Source organism: Ruditapes philippinarum, unplaced genomic scaffold, assembly GCF_026571515.1.
Source record: "Ruditapes philippinarum isolate M1 unplaced genomic scaffold, ASM2657151v2 ctg2661_1_1_1_1, whole genome shotgun sequence".
NCBI classification, from domain to species: Eukaryota; Metazoa; Mollusca; class Bivalvia; order Venerida; family Veneridae; genus Ruditapes; species Ruditapes philippinarum.
This window is the reverse complement of record NW_026853304.1, coordinates 77291-93835: the sequence shown is the minus strand read 5'-3', so window position 1 is coordinate 93835 and position 16545 is coordinate 77291. Positions and strand designations below refer to the sequence as shown.

General features: G+C 35.7%; 1 long non-coding RNA gene across 1 annotated transcript; it reads left to right on the top strand.

Moving 5' to 3' along the window:
* Window positions 1-2329: 2329 nt before the first annotated feature.
* Window positions 2330-9443, top strand: LOC132736437 (uncharacterized). Its single transcript, XR_009626576.1, has 3 exons — window positions 2330-2434; window positions 8796-8865; window positions 9269-9443. It is a non-coding gene; the product is annotated as an uncharacterized LOC132736437 (long non-coding RNA).
* Window positions 9444-16545: the final 7102 nt, after the last annotated feature.

Sequence of the window (16545 nt, the reverse complement as noted above, 5' to 3'; positions counted from 1 at the left end):
AATTAAAAAGTATCAAGTTGAAAATATTACTTTACCAGCTTAATTATTGGTGTGATGTACGATTTTTGAGAGTGCATTTTTTGCCAACACAAATAGTATACAGTCATGTACATTCAAAAGAATTTTTACTTTTTATGCCTTTATTTTTTTTTTTTTTGAAATTACATAGATTTATATTGTTTTCTTTTCTTTGTCTTAGTAATGATTAAATCAAAATGATTTTTAATAAACCAGTATCTTGCAATTAATTATTACGCAGCCGTTTTTCGAAACTACAGAATCCTTACATTTTTGAAACTCAAAATATCTTTTGGATACTGTATATTAGCAGAGACATAGATACATTATCTATATCTCTGGTATAAGCAAGTTAGTACGATTTAACTGCCTGGTAAAATTTTCATTATTAAGAATCTATCGAAAATGGTAATCATGATCAGTTAATTACCCAGGAATATGGTCTACTATTAAAACAAATCTTTAACCTTATTATAGTAAACATATTTATTCATTTCACCATCCTTCTTATTCAATTCATAGGTGTTCGGCGCGTTGATTGGTCACTACCCGCGCACCCCCCCCCCCCCTCACCCCCACACCCACTCTACAGCCCTCCTACCTCTCAAAACCATGTAAAATACAGTATTTTTCATTTGAAACATGTTTTAATATTTGGTTTATGCTTTTAATTCAATAACCTTCATTTCCTACAAAAAATAAAAAATTGATACATATATATTTAGTAAAGGTATGCAACTCGCCGCTCAATTTTCAGCACTCATCTTAATATGAACTCCATAACTTCAACATTTTTTCACCAATTTTCAATATTTTGGTACCAAATGGTAGGGAATTGATTACTCTTGAAGGAAATAAAGCTGTCATTACGATCATTTCAAGTTATCAGAAGATGTGTAATCTCAAACTCACCGCAAGTGTAACTCGACAGTGATCTGACCGCTGGGTTTTCTTCAAAATTACCGGACTAAACGGCAGTTTATTCGAAATGAATGAATATTTCATTGTATTGCGCATATAAATATGATCAAATTATATTATTATTTGTAATAACTGTTCAATCAAAACATCTTATAAAACTATAACAAACCTTTTTTCCGATATGCCAAATTCTCCAATCCAAAATGAAAGTACACATGTATAAACGGAGTATTTTCATTGGTCGTGTGAAAACCTTAGACCAATGAAAATACTCCGTACAAAAAATTAAGAGGAGAGCACTCTGTAGAACTATTACTTGCATTATAATTTGGAATTTAACATATGCGCTTTGCCATTATCTCAGTTACCATTCACGTTTTCAACATGGTTGCTATGAAGCGTCATGTGTCTGGCTGCTGCTACATTTAGTGTACATGGCTTTTACAACTATATGTCAGTCAAACAAATCAAAATAACACACATAAACTACACATACATGTAGTTGTTTTCCATATTAATATTTTGCATTTTCAATTGCTAGTCAAACAAATATCTCAATATTCTTTTCCATTTAATATATTGTTTACATGTGATGACCGGACGCTGTGTGTTTGATTACTTACGGTCCAGAGAATTCCTTTGTTTACATCAAAACTCTTTTATTGTCATTTACAAAGTTTTACATAACATTTTAAGCCTATTATAGCATTGGACATGATATGGTCAGTTATGTGTTGACATGCCATAAAAATCCAAACAAACAAACAAAACCATCAAAACTCATATGTTTACCATAGCAACCATATATAGATAGAAAATAAATTATATAAGGTTAATGAAAAAAATTGTCAGTTTCTTGACAAAAAATCTAATTTATAAATACAAAGTCTTTAGAAAAGGTCCCTTCTTTGAGTTCATTTAAAAGAGGAATAATCATGAAAGGGATTTTAATTCTTTCTTGTGAGGAAGCTGCCCTGCTAGCTTACAAAAACGTCAGTGGTTCTACTTAGGTGCCCCTTTTTGCCTGAAATAATGCATTGAAGGTGTGGCCGTCCTTTGCCACTAACCATATGGTGCAATTAACATATAACCAAACCAATGAAAAAAGGAAAAACAAAACAAACCAATACATTTATCAATCATTATAAAAAGCAATGTTTAATTTTTAAGTTATCTTTAACTCTTTTGTTCAAATATGCTTTAAAGGTTAATGCACCTTAAATTAAACCAAGTTATACATAAAGTTGTATATGCATGTTTACAATAACATTAATAGATCATCCCAGAAATAATATAGGGAGTGCTTGTGTGGTTGCTTATTTTCATCAAATTTTAAGACACATTAATCCTCATGCAGAAATCTATTTTCATTTTGAAAATCTGATTTATATTTTGTTATTACAGATGTCAATCATGTCAACCTTGGACAGACAGCTCACTAAATACTGTAGAGTGATGATAGATGGACACTATTTAGTTGAACCATAAAAAAAGGGTAGAAATAAATGTTTATTCATTATAATTTTTTTAGACATGTGCACATTTATCACATTTTAATAAGTCAAGATTGATAATTAAGTGGTGAAAATAAATAACCAAACTTTAAAGAAGTTATTATAAATAGATTGATACATGTAAGTCATTGGAAATATCTTCATTTACAGATCAAATTAGGCCATGGGGATTTAACATGTGTATGTGTTTAAATTGAAATTGCAAAGTGGTTAAATCAATAAAGAAGTTAATTTGTATTTTTTTTCTTCTTTTTTTTCTTTGAACTATTCAATAAAAAATATTTTTTTAATTAAACTCAAAATTGAGGCAAATTTGATAATGTCAAGTGCGTTATAAGTTACTCTTGAATACAGTTAAAAGTGTATTGAAGGGAAACACCAAAAATTAACATAAAACATTTATTTGTACATAGATCAAGTGAAGCAGTTAAAATGGAAAAATATGCAAAGGCTGACAAAAGAGTATGCCCGAAATTAAATTGGAAATCAATTTTTTTGTGTAATTTGTAGCCCAATTGAGCGAAAAGTGTTGCAACGCTTTGCATTTTGCTCATTAATAATGGATGATTCTGGTATAAGAAGGTGTGATAATGATCTGAAAATTTGCACACTTTAAGTTATTGGTCTAGGCCTACATCAAATGATTCTTAAATATTGGAAAAATATTTCTAGTCCCGTCAAGTTAAAAAAAATCAGTGGAGTTCCTTAATGCAACTGTTGCAGGAACAAAGCATGAGAGAAAGTTAAAATTTATGATATCTTTCCTTTTTGGTGAGGTTTTTCAATTACATTTATATAAATGTTTAAAAATTATAACACTCTGATAATCTTAATAGATGCCAAAATAAGAAAATGACTTTCTGATCAGTTTTGATACATTACGTAATTCTCGGTCAGTCTAATTACCAAAAGACTACCCCAAGACTATGCCAAGACACCCAAAGGCTACCAAGACACTTTAACTGACATCATGTAAATGTGGAATAATTTTACATTATTTAAGGGAGGTAACTATGTGTACACATTGAATTATCTCCCTTCTGAGAAAATGAATTTCACATGTACATGCCAACAAGTGATAAACCATATTTCACTGATTATAACTCTGAATGGAATGATAAATAAAAAAACCCTGCATTTCTTGTCTGACATTGTTGTAATTGTTTTACTGATTTTAATGTAAGAATCATGATAATTATAAGTATATTCCTTTTGTGCAAAATAGTTTAAAACAATGAAATAATGCCAGGGTTACTGGTGCAAGTTTGTTTCTGTGACAATGTCATTTTTTGCTTGACATATTTGTTTAAACAGTTATTACAAAATATATGTTTGAAAAAAAAAAATTTGTTCTGATCTGTTAAAACTGAATGTCATAATGTATAATCATGGCATTCTAGCTATATTTTATGTTACCGCATACAAACAAACATATTATTAAATTTTGAAGAATTGCAAAATTACATCAAGTATTTAATTCCAACAAGTTAGGGAGAAGAACATCTTATTTATTTACTTCCAACCTGTCACACTACCTCAGGGAGATAATTCCAATATTATCATTGGTTGTACGTAGTTTCTCCCCTTTGGTTATCACTGGGGGGGGGGTTGTATATGATTAACACAATAGATAAGTTACTTTGGGTGTCTTGCGGTTAAGTCTTGGGGTGTCTAGGGGTAATTGGACGAACCCGTAGATGTACATGTTAAACATTTTTTCCCTCTATTGTTTTTTCTTGTCCCTGACACTAAAAATCACATAAGCTCTCTGTTAATTGTGTACTTTTGATTTGAAATAGATAAAGTACATCTAATTGTAACAATTGATTAATGGCTAATCAAGTTCAAGGTCAAGTCAATGCAATCTAAATATTAACAGAAGCATATACCCCATCACAGTAGGGACAAAGCTTTGATTTGTTCTTTTAATTAATTCGATAATACCCATCACATGTGTACTTTATTCATTTGCATATGCTAAAAATATTCATATACTGTATATTTGCGATTTTTGCATATTGAAATTATTCGCAAATAATTGATCACGCAAAATTGATTTCTTTTTAGACAAACTTTCGTCTATCATTTGAAAACTCATTTTCATGTGACAGCATCTTACATGAATAAGTATAAATGTTCAGGTACTGAGATTAATTTTTAGCTCGACTATTCGCAGAATAATCAAGCTAATGCAGTCACCCATTTGTTGGCGTCAGCGTCCCCGTGGTTAAGTTTTTGCGTGTAAGGTGGTATCTCCATAACTACTGAAGGGAATGGATGGAAACTTCACACACTTGTTCTCTGTGATTATATAACATGATTGGCACAAGTCCCATAACTCTGATTTGCTTTTTTGCCAAATTATCCCCCTTTTTCGACTTAGAAATTCTTGGTTATGCTTTTGCATGCAAGCAGTATCTCCATAACTACTGAAGGGAATGGATTGAAACTTCACACACTTGTTCTCTGTGATTATCTATCATGATTGGCACAAGTCCCATAACTCTGATTTGCTTTTTTGCATAATTATGCCCCTTTTTCGACTTAGAAATTCTTGGTTAAGTTTTTGCGTGCAAGCTGGTATTCTCCATAACTACTGAAGGGAATGGATGGAAACTTCACACACTTGTTCTCTGTGATTATTCATCATGATTGCCACAAGTCCCATAACTCTGATTTGCTTTTTTACATAATTATGCCCCTTGTCCGACTTAGAAATTCTTGGTAAAGTTTTTGTGTGCAAGCTTGTATCTCCATAACTACTGAAGGGAATGGATTGAAACTTCACACACTTGTTCTCAATGCTAATCTAACATGATTTGCACAAGTCCCATAACTCTGATTTGCTTTTTTGCATAATTATGCCCCTTTTTCGACTTCAAAATTCTTGGTTAAGTTTTTGCGTGCAAGCTGGTATCTGCATAACAACTAAACGGAATGGATTTAAACTTCACACACATGTTCCCTGTGATTATTTAACATGATTGGCACAAGTCCCATAATTCTGATTATTTTTTTCATAATCATGCACCTTTTTCGGCTTAGAAATTCTTGGTAAAGTTTTTGCTTGTAAGCTAGTATCTCCATTATAAACTACTGAAGGGTTTTTGCCTTTTTTGGAACAAATTTATGCATTTATAATGATAAAGCAGTAATTAACTTGATAAATTTTATGTATTCATATAGGTAAGCATTATTATATTCAATGAAACACACTTTTTTTTAATTGTGACAATTTTTCGAATAGTTGAGCATTACTGTCCTCTGACAGTTCTTGTTCTCATTGCTTGTTTGTGTTTTAATGAAATAATATATAAATAACACAAAAGGTTATTCATATAACAAAAAAAATGTTTCAAAATATGACAAAGAAATGTACATTTCAAACAATTATATAAATAATAAAGATGTAAAGTTACTGTATAGAATGATTACAAAAGCAACATATTCTTAACATGTACCTGCTTGATTATAGATATAAAATTAAAGGAATCATATTTTCACAAATAAATCCGCATACAAAAATTCCTCTTTTTGACATTTGCAAAATAATCCACTTATACAGTATTGCGTATTGATTGTTAACACTCTTGACATCACGAGGCTACGACGTTCACACTTGACAGGTTTAAAAGCCTAAAACATAACATTTGAATTTCTTACATAAATGAGCTGGGGCACTTTAAACAGAAATATATGCAAAGATAGTTAAGAAATGTACTTTGAAATAAATTGAAAATCGTATTTTTATGCTTTTCTTATCCCGATTTGAGTGAAAAGCGTTTAAACGCTTTTCATTTTCTGTCATTTTTTTACAATTTGAATAATTATTCTGCAAAAACGAAGTGCGCGAATGATCTGACATTTTGTACAAAGATTTGTGGTCTAAACCTACATCAAATGGTACATTTATCTGGAAAAAATATTTTCAGTCCCATCATGTCAAAAAACCTCAGTGGAGTCCCTTTAAGAAGTCAGTTGATGTGATGAATACATGTGGTCGCATGGGCAAGTTATAGGAAATATAACGATGTTCTTCTTGTGATATCTTTGAATTTTTATGCTCCCCATAGCCGCTTTGTCCATCTGTTTGCCATTCTTGTCCAAGACATAACTTTGAAACAACAAGAGGTATCAACATGAAACTTTGTATGTAGATAGATCTCATTGAGTAAATGTATTTTGGAATTACTGCCCTTTGTTATTTTTACACTTTGAATTTTGTCCGTGACATAACTCTAAAACTATAAGAGATATCAACATGAAACTTTGTAGGTAGATATATCACAGTGGGTAAAAGTTCAGTGCAAAAGAACCATAACTCTATCTTGCCTAATTTTAGAGTTATTGCCCTTTGTTTATTTTTACACTTTGAACTTTATCTTGGACATAATTTTAAAACTATAAGAGATATCAACATGAAACTTTATAGATAGATTGATCTCATTTTGTAGAAGTGCAGTGCTTAATAATCATAATTCTGTCTTGCTCAATTTTGGAGTAATCGCCCTTTATAAAACTATAAGAGGTATCAACATGAAACTTTGTAGGTAGATAGATCACATTAGGTAAAAGTGCAGTGCAAAAAAAACCATAACTTTGTCTGGTCTAATTTTGGAGTTATTGCCCTTTGTTTATTTTTACACTTTGAACTTTGTCCTGGACATAACTTTAAGACTATAAGAGGTATCAACATGAAACTTTGTAGGTAGATAGATCACATTGGGTAGAAGTGCAGTGCTAAAGAATCATTATTCTGTCTTGCCTAATTTTGGAGTTATTGTCCTTTGTTTATTTTTACACTTTGAACTTTGACCTGGACATTACTCTTATATAATGATATATATATATGATGTAAGAGCTATCAACATGAAACTTTGTAGGTAGATAGATCTCATTGGGTAGAAGTGCAGTGCAAACAAAGATAACTCTTTCTTGCCTAATTTTGGAGTTATTGTCCTTTGTTTATTTTTACACTTAGAACTTTGTCTGGGATATAACTCTAAAACCACAAGGGGTTTCTTGTTATTAACAAGAAACTGTGTAGGTAGATAGATCTTATTGAGTAGAAGTACATTGCAAAAGAACTTTAACTCTGCTTTGCCTAATTTGGAGTTATTTCCCTTTTTAGCTTGACTATTCGATAAGAATAAGTAGAGCTATTGTAGTCACCAGAGCGTCTGCGTCGGCATCGGCGTCGGCGTAACCACTTATGTTAAAGTTTTTGTAATAGTTCAAATATTTTCAAAGTCCATTGACATATGGCTTTGAAATTTTGCACACTTGTTCACCATCATTACCCCAACCTGTAAACAGGAGGAGGTAACTGTATCAAGCATTTTGACAGAATTATGCCCCTTTTTCGACTTAGAATTTACGTTAAAGTTTTTGTAATAGTTCAAATATTTTCAAAATCCATTGACAGATGGCTTTGAAACTTTGCACATTTGTTTCACCATCCGTTACCCCAACCTGTAAACAGGAGGAAGGTAACTGTATCAAGCATTTTGACAGAATTATGCCCCTTTTTTGACTTAGAATTTATGTTAAAGTTTTTGTAATACCTCAAATATTTTCAAAGTCCATTGACATATGGCTTTGAAACTTTGCACACTTGTTCACCATCATTACCCCAACCTGTAAACAGGAGGAGGTAACTGTATGAAGCATTTTTTTTTTACTATCAAACACTAAGAATAGTCGAGCGTTGCTGTCCTACCAACAGCTCTTGTTTCACTTAGAACTTTGTCTGTGACATAAGTTGAGAACTATGAAACATATCAACTTAACACTTTGTAGGTTACAAGATAGATCTAACTGAGTGGAAGTGCAGTGCATAATAACAGTTATTATCCCTTCTCTTATTTTGGAGTTTAGTTATTGCCCTCTGTTCACTGTTACACTTTGAACTTTGTCTGCGACATAACTTGGGAACTATATAACCTGGTATCAACATAATAATGATACATTTGAATGAGTAGAAGTGCAGTTCAGAAGTTTTTTGCCCTTTTTTTATTTTGACACTTTGAATTTTGTCCTGGACATAATTTGAGAACTATAAAAGGTATAAACGTGAAACTTTAGAGGTATATAGCCTTGAGTAGAAGTGCAGTGCAGAAGAACCATAACCCTCCCAGCCCAAATTTTGAAGTTATTGCCCTTTGTTCGTTTTTACACTTGGAACATTGTCTGAGACATAACTATAGAACTATAAAAGGTATAAAACATGAAACTATGTAGGGAGATAGATCTCACTGAGAAGAAGTGTAGAAATCTCAGGGAGAAAGAACGTATTGCACTTAAAGCTACAATCCAACTCAAAAATAATGATTGTTGTTTCAGGGAAACCCATCCTAGCAGATACAGATCTGATAAAGATGACAGAAACTACATATATACATGGCAGTCATAGGTAACTTGATAATTTCCCACAACCTCTTTCTTCCTTTAAGAAATTTATATCTTTTTGATCTTTATAATCATGCCTTGTAGTGTTTTTAATATAGATCAATTTTTTTAGGAAAAACAAATGGTATTAGAAAAACAATGTTAATCAACGTTTAGTATCAAATTTTTCGCCCTCTTTTAATTGTTTGGTTAATAATTGTATAATTATGATACATCAGTTTCAAACGCTGTGAAGTAAATAAATATTTTCAGATGTTAGTTATTAACATTGCATTGTGATTCTCAACTGCCTTTTATGCTGAAATTATCAGAGGTGATGTCTTTAAGAAAATAAAAATACTGCCAAGTTGAAAAATTATTTGTTGAAAAAAAAAATATAATAAAATGTGTATTTCTTTATATTTCAGGAAACATACTTCAAACTATGGATATGTAATAGAAGAACAGACATTATGCATATATTATCAATTGGAAGGGATGTGTCAATCACCAACTTTATATTGTGTTGTAAACATTTAATTAACCTGCTGAATTTCTTAAACTTTTTCCTATGATATTTTCAATAAACCAGTTTTCATTCTAGTTTAGTTAGGGGGAGAGTTAAGTGAAGAGTTGAAGAGGAAAGTTGAATGATGGGTTAAGGGGAGAGCTGAGGTTATGGGGAGTTGAGTTTACGGGGAGAGTTAAGTTGAGATTACGGGGAGAGTTGAGTTGAGATAAAGGGATAAGTTAAGTTGAGTTGAGATTACGAGGAGAGTTGAGTTGAGATTACGGGGAGAGTTGAGTTGAGATTACAGGGAGACTTGAGTTTACGGGGATAGTTCAGTTAAGTTGAGGTTATGGGAAGAGTTGAGATTAGTTGATAGTGAGTGTTAAGTTGAGTTGAGATTACGGGGAGAGTTGAGTTGAGATTACGAGGCAAGCTGAGTTTAGTTTACGGAGAGAGTTGAGTTAAGTTGAGATAACAGGGAGAGTTGAGTTGAGATTACAGGGAGAGTTAAGTTAAGTTTAGATTACGGGGAGAGTTGAGTTGAGATTACGGGGAGAGTTGAGTTAAGTTTACGGAGAGAGTTGAGTTAAGTGGAGATTACAGGGAGAGTTGAGTTGAGATTACTGGGAGATTACAGATTACAGGAGACTTGAGTTTACGGGGAGAGTTGAGTTAAGTTGAGGTTATGGGGAGAGTTGAGATTAGTTGGGGAGAAGTTGAGTTGAGATTACGGGGAGAGTTGAGTTGAGATTACGGGAAGAGTTGAGATTACGGTGAGAGTTGAGTTGAGATTAAGGGGAGAGTTTAGTTGAGGTTACGGGAAGAGTTGAGTTGAGATTACAGGGAGTGTTAAGTTGAGATTACGGGGTGAGTTGAGTTGAGTTACGGAGAGAGTTGAGTTAAGTGGAGATTACAGGGAGAGTTGAGTTTACGGGGAGAGTTGAGTTAAGTTGAGATTACAGGGAGAGTTGAGTTGTTATTACAGGGAGAGTTGAGTCGAGATTACAGGGAGAGTTAAGTTGAGTTGAGATTACGGGGAGAGTTGAGTTGAGATTACGGGAAGAGTTGAGATTACGGTGAGAGTTGAGTAGAGATTAAAGGGGAGAGTTTAGTTTGAGATTACGGAAGAGTTTGAGATTACGGTGAGAGTTGAGTTTGAGGATTAAGGGGAGAGTTTAGTTGAGGTTTACGGAAAGAGTTCAGTTGAGTTTACGGGGAGAGTTAAGTTTAAAATGAGATAACGGGGAGAAGTTGAGTTAAGATTACGGAGAGAGTTGAGATAATGTTGAGAGTTGAGTTGAGATTAAGGGGACAGTTTATGTAAATTTAAGATTACAGGGAAAGTTGAGTTGAGATTACAGGAAGAGTTGAGTTGAGTTTACAGTGAGAGTTGAGGTTACAGGGAGAGTTGAGATTACGGGCAGAGTTGAGTTGAGTTTACAGGGAGTGTTAAGTTGAGGTTTACGGGGAGAGTTGAGTTGAGATTACGGGGAGAGTTGAGTTAAGTTAAAATTACAGAAAGAGTTGAGTTGAGATTACAGATAGAGTTGAGTTAAGTTTACGGGGAGAGTTGAGTTAAGTTGAGATTACAGGGAGAGTTAAGTTCAATTGAGGTTACGGGGAGAGTTTAGATGAGATTTCAAGGAGAGTTAAATTAAGTTGAGTTTATGGGGAGAGTTGAGTTTAGTTTACGGAGAGAGTTGAGTTAAGTGCAGATTACAGGGAGAGTTGAGTTGAGATTACTGGGAGACTTGCGTTGAGAGTAACAGGGAGACTTGAGTTTATGGGGAGAGTTCAGTTAAGTTGAGATTATGGGGAGAGTTGAGATTAGTTGATAGTGAGTGTTAAGTTGAGTTGAGATTACGGGGAGAGTTTAGTTGAGATTACGGGAAGAGTTGAGATTACGGTGAGAGTTGAGTTGAGATTACGGGAAGAGTTGAGTTGAGATTACAGGGAGTGTAAAGTGGAGATAACGGGGTGAGTTGAGATTACGGGGAGAGTTGAGTTTAGTTTACGGAGAGAGTTGAGTTAAGTTGAGATTACAGGGAGAGTTGAGTTGACGGGGAGAGTTGAGTTAAGTTGAGATTACAGGGAGAGTTAAGTTGAGATTACAGGGAGAGTTGAGTTGAGATTACGGGAAGAGTTGAGATTACGGATAGAGTTGAGTTGAGATTAAGGGGAGAGTTTAGTTGAGGTTACGGGAAGAGTTCAGTTGAGTTTACGGGGAGAGTTAAGTTAAAATGAGATAACGGGGAGAGTTGAGTAAAGATTACGGAGAGAGTTGAGATAACGTTGAGAGTTCAGTTGAGATTAAGGGGACAGTTATGTTAAGATTACAGGGAAAGTTGAGTTGAGATAACAGGTAGAGTTGAGTTGAGTTTATGGGGAGAGTTGAGTTAAGTTGAGGTTACGGGGAGAGTTGAGATTACGGGCAGAGTTGAGTTGAGTTTACAGGGAGTGTTAAGTTGAGGTTACGGGGAGAGTTGAGTTGAGATTACGGGGAGAGTTGAGTTAAGTTAAGATTACAGGGAGAGTTGAGTTGAGATTACAGATAGAGTTGAGTTAAGTTTACGGGGAGAGTTGAGTTAAGTTGAGATAACAGGGAGAGTTAAGTTCAATTGAGGTTACGGGGAGAGTTTAGATGAGATTACGGGGAGAGTTAAATTAAGTTGAGATTACAGGGAGAGTTGAGATTACGGGAAGAGTTGAGATTACGGGGAGAGTTGAGTTGATATTACAGGGAGACTTGAGTTTACGGGGAGAGTTCAGCTAAGTTGAGGTTACGGGGAGAGTTGAGTTGAGATTTCGAGGAGAGTTGAGTAAAGTTGCGATTACGTGGAGAGTTCAGTTGAGATTAGGGGAGAGTTAAATTAAGTTGAGATTACGGGAAGAGTTGAGATTACAGTGAGAGTTGAGTTGAGATTACGGGAAGAGTTAAGTTGAGATTACAGGGAGAGTTGAGTTTAGTTTACAGAGAGAGTTGAGTTAAGTGGAGATTACAGGGAGTGTTGAGTTGAGATTACAGGGAGAGTTGAGTTGATATTACAGGGAGACTTGACTTTACGGGGAGAGTTCAGCTCAGTTGAGGTTACGGGGAGAGTTGAGATTACGGTGAGAGTTGACTTGAGATTAAGGGGAGAGTTTAGTTGAGGTTACGGGAAGAGTTGAGTTGAGATTACAGGGAGTGTTAAAATGAGATTACAGGGTGAGTTGAGTTGAGATTACGGGCAGAGTTGAGTTAAGTAGAGATTACAGGGAGAATTGAGTTGAATTGAGGTTACGGAGATAGTTGAGTTAAGTTAAGATTACAGGGAGAGTTGAGTTGAGATTACAGATAGAGTTGAGTTGAGATTTTTGAGAAGAGTTGAGTAAAGTTGCGATTACGTGGAGAGTTTAGTTGAGATTAGGAGAGAGTTAAATTAAGTTGAGATAACCGGGACAGTTGAGTTGAGATTACGGGAAGAGTTGAGATTACAGTGAGAGTTGAGTTGAGATTACGGGAAGAGTTGAGTTGAGATTACAGGTAGTGTTAAGTTGAGATTATGGGGTGAGTTAAGTGGAGATTACAGGGAGTGTTGAGTTGATATTACAGGGAGACTTGACTTTACGGGGAGAGTTCAGCTTAAAGTTGAGGTTACGGGGAGAGTTGAGATTACGGTGAGAGTTGACTTGAGATTAAGGGGAGAGTTTAGATGAGGTTACGGGAAGAGTTGAGTTGAGATTACAGGGAGTGTTAAAATGAGATGACAGGGTGAGTTGAGTTGAGATTACGGGCAGAGTTGAGTTAAGTAGAGATTACAGGGAGAATTGAGTTGAATTGAGGTTACGGAGATAGTTGAGTTAAGTTAAGATTACAGGGAGAGTTGAGTTGAGATTACAGATAGAGTTGAGTTGAGATTTCGAGGAGAGTTGAGTAAAGTTGCGATTACGTGGAGAGTTTAGTTGAGATTAGGAGAGAGTTAAATTAAGTTGAGATTACCGGGAGGGTTGAGTTGAGATTACGGGAAGAGTTGAGATTACAGTGAGAGTTGAGTTGAGATTACGGGAAGAGTTGAGTTGAGATTACAGGGAGTGTTAAGTTTAGATTATGGGGTGAGTTAAGTGGAGATTACAGGGAGTGTTGAGTTGATATTACAGGGAGACTTGAGTTTACGGGGAGAGTTGAGATTACGGTGAGAGTTGACTTGAGATTAAGGGGAGAGTTAGTTGAGGTTACGGGAAGAGTTGAGTGGAGATAACGGGTTGAGTTGAGTTTAGTTTATGGAGAGAGTTAAGTTGAGATAACAGGGAGAGTTGAGTTGAGATTACAGGGAGAGTTGAGTTGAGGTTACCGGGAGAGTTGAGATTACGGGGAAAGTTGAGTTGAGATTACGGGAAGAGTTGAGTTTACGGTGAGAGTTAAGTTGAGATTAAGGGGAGAGTTTAGTTGAGGTTACGGGAAGAGTTGAGTTGAGATTACAGGGAGTGTTAAGTTGAGATTATGGGGAGAGTTGAGTTGAGATTACGGGGAGAGTTGAGTTTAGTTTACGGAGAGAGTTGAGTTAAGTGCAGATTACAGGGAGTGTTGAGTTGAGATTTAGGGGAGAGTTCAGTTGAGGTTACGGAAAGAGTTGAGTTGAGATAACAGGGAGTGTTACGTTGAGATTACGGGATGAGTTGAGATTATGGGGAGAGTTGAGTTAAGTTTACGGAGACAGTTGAGTTAAGTTAAAATTACAGGGAGAGTTGAGTTGAAATTACAGATAGAATTAAATTGAGATTATTGGAAGAGTTCTTTTGAGTTTACGGGGAGAGTTAAGTTGAGTTTACAGGGAGACTTGAGTTTATGGGGAGAGTTCAGTTGAGTTGAGGTTACGGGAGAGTTGAGATTACGGGGAGAGTTAAGTTAAGTTGAGATTACGTGGAGAGTTGAGTTGAGATAACAGGAAGAGTTGAGATTACAGTGAGAGTTGAGTTGAGATTAAGGGAAGAGTTTAATTGATATAACAGGGTGAGTTGAGTTGAGATTACGGGGAGAGTTGAGTTAAGTTTACGGAGAGAGTTGAGTTAAGTGGAGATTACAGGGAGAGTTGAGTTAAGATTACAGGGAGAGTTGAGTTTACGGAGAGAGTTGAGTTAAGTTGAGGTCACGGCAGAGTTGAGTTGAGATTATAGGGAGAGTTCAGTTCAGATTACGGGAAGAGTTGAGATTACGGTGAGAGTTGAGTTGAGATTAAGGGGAGAGTTTAGTTGAGGTTACAGGAAGAGTTGAGTTGAGATTACAGGGAGTGTTAAGTTGAGATTACGGGGTGAGTTGAGTTCAGATTACGGGGAGAGTTTAGTTTAGTTTACGGAGAGAGTTGAGATAAGTGGAGATTACAGGGAGAGTTGACTTAATTGAGATTACAGGGAGACTTGAGTTAACGGGGAGAGTTCAATTAAGTTGACGTTACGGGAGCGTTGAGATTACGGGGAGAGTTGAGTTGAGATTACGGGGAGAGCTAAGTTAAGTTGAGATTAGGGGGAGAGTTGAGATTACAGGAAGATTTGAGATTACATTGAGAGTTGAGTTGAGATTAAGGGGACAGTTATGTTAAGTTAAGATTACAGGAAAAGTTGAGTTGAGATAACAGGGAGAGTTGAGTTGAGTTTACGGGGAGAGTTAAGTTGAAGTTACGGTGAGAGTTTAGTTGAGATAACGGGGAGAGTTAAGTTCAGATTACAGGAAGAGTTTAGTTGAGATAGAGTTGAGTTGTTATTACAGGGAGAGTTGAGTTTAAATGAGGATACGGGGAGAGTTAAGTTGAGATTACTGGGAGGGTTAAATTAAGTTGAGATTACGGGGAGAGTTAAGTTGAGATTACTGGGAGGGTTAAATTAAGTTGAGATTACGGGGAGAGTTGAGTTGAGATTACGGGGAGAGTTGAGTTTAGTTTACGGAGAGAGTTGAGTTAAGTTGAGATTACAGGGAGAGTTGAGTTGTTATTACAGGGAGGGTTGAGTTGAGATTACAGGGAGAGTTGAGTTTAAATGAGGGTACGGGGAGAGTTAAATTGAGATTACTGGTAAGAGTTGAGTTTAGATTACAGGGAGTGTTACGTTGAGATTACGTGGTGAGTTGAGTTGAGATTATGGGAAGAGTTGAGAGAGAGAGTTTTCGGAGAGAGTTGAGTTAAGTGGAGATTACAGGGAGAGTTGAGTTGAGATTACAGGGAGAGCTGAGTTGAGATTACAGGGAGACTTGAGTGTACGGGGAGAGTTCAGTTAAGTTGACGTTACGGGAGAGTTGAGATTACGGGGAGAGTTGAGTTGAGATTACGGGGAGAGTTAAATTAAGTTGAGATTACAGGGAGAGTTGAGTTGAGATTACGGGAAGAGTTGAGATTACGGTGAGAGTTGAGTTGAGATTAAGGGGAGAGTTTAGTTGAGGTTACGGGAAGAGTTGAGTTGAGATTACAGGGAGAGTTAAATTAAGTTGAGATTACGGGGAGAGTTGAGTTGAGATTACAGGAAGAGTTGAGTTTACGGGGAGAGTTCAGTTAAGAGTTGAGTTGAGATTACAGGGAGAGTTGAGTTGAGATTACAGGGAGAGTTGAGTTGAGATTACGGGGAGAGTTGAGTTAAGTTGAGATTACGGGGAGAGTTAAGTTGAGATTACGGGGAGAGTTAAATTAAGTTGAGATTACAGGGAGAGTTGAGTTGAGATTATGGGAAGAGTTGAGATTACGGTGAGAGTTGAGTTGAGATTAAGGGGAGAGTTGAGTTGAGATTAAGGGGAGAGTTAAGGAAAGTTGAGATTACGGGGAAGTTGAGTTGAGATTATGGTGAGAGTTGAGTTGAGATAAAGGGGAGAGTTTAGTTGAGGTAACGGGAAGAGTTGAGTTGAGATTACAGGGAGTGTTAAGTTGAGATTACGTAGAGAGTTGAGTTTAGTTTACGGAGAGAGTTGAGTTAAGTGGAGATTAAAGGGAGAGTTGACTTGAGATTACGGGGAGAGTTGAGTTAAGATTAAGGGTTGAGTTGTTCAATTTACGGAATGAGTTGAGTTGAGTTTACGGGGAGAGTTTAGTTGAGGTTATTGGGAGAGTTGAGTTAAGTTAAGATTACAGGGAGAGTTGAGTTAAGTTAAGATTACAGGGAGAGCTGAGTTGAGTTTGCATGGAGTGTTAAGTTGAGGTTAGGGGGAGAGTTGAGTTGAGGTTATGGGGAGAGTTA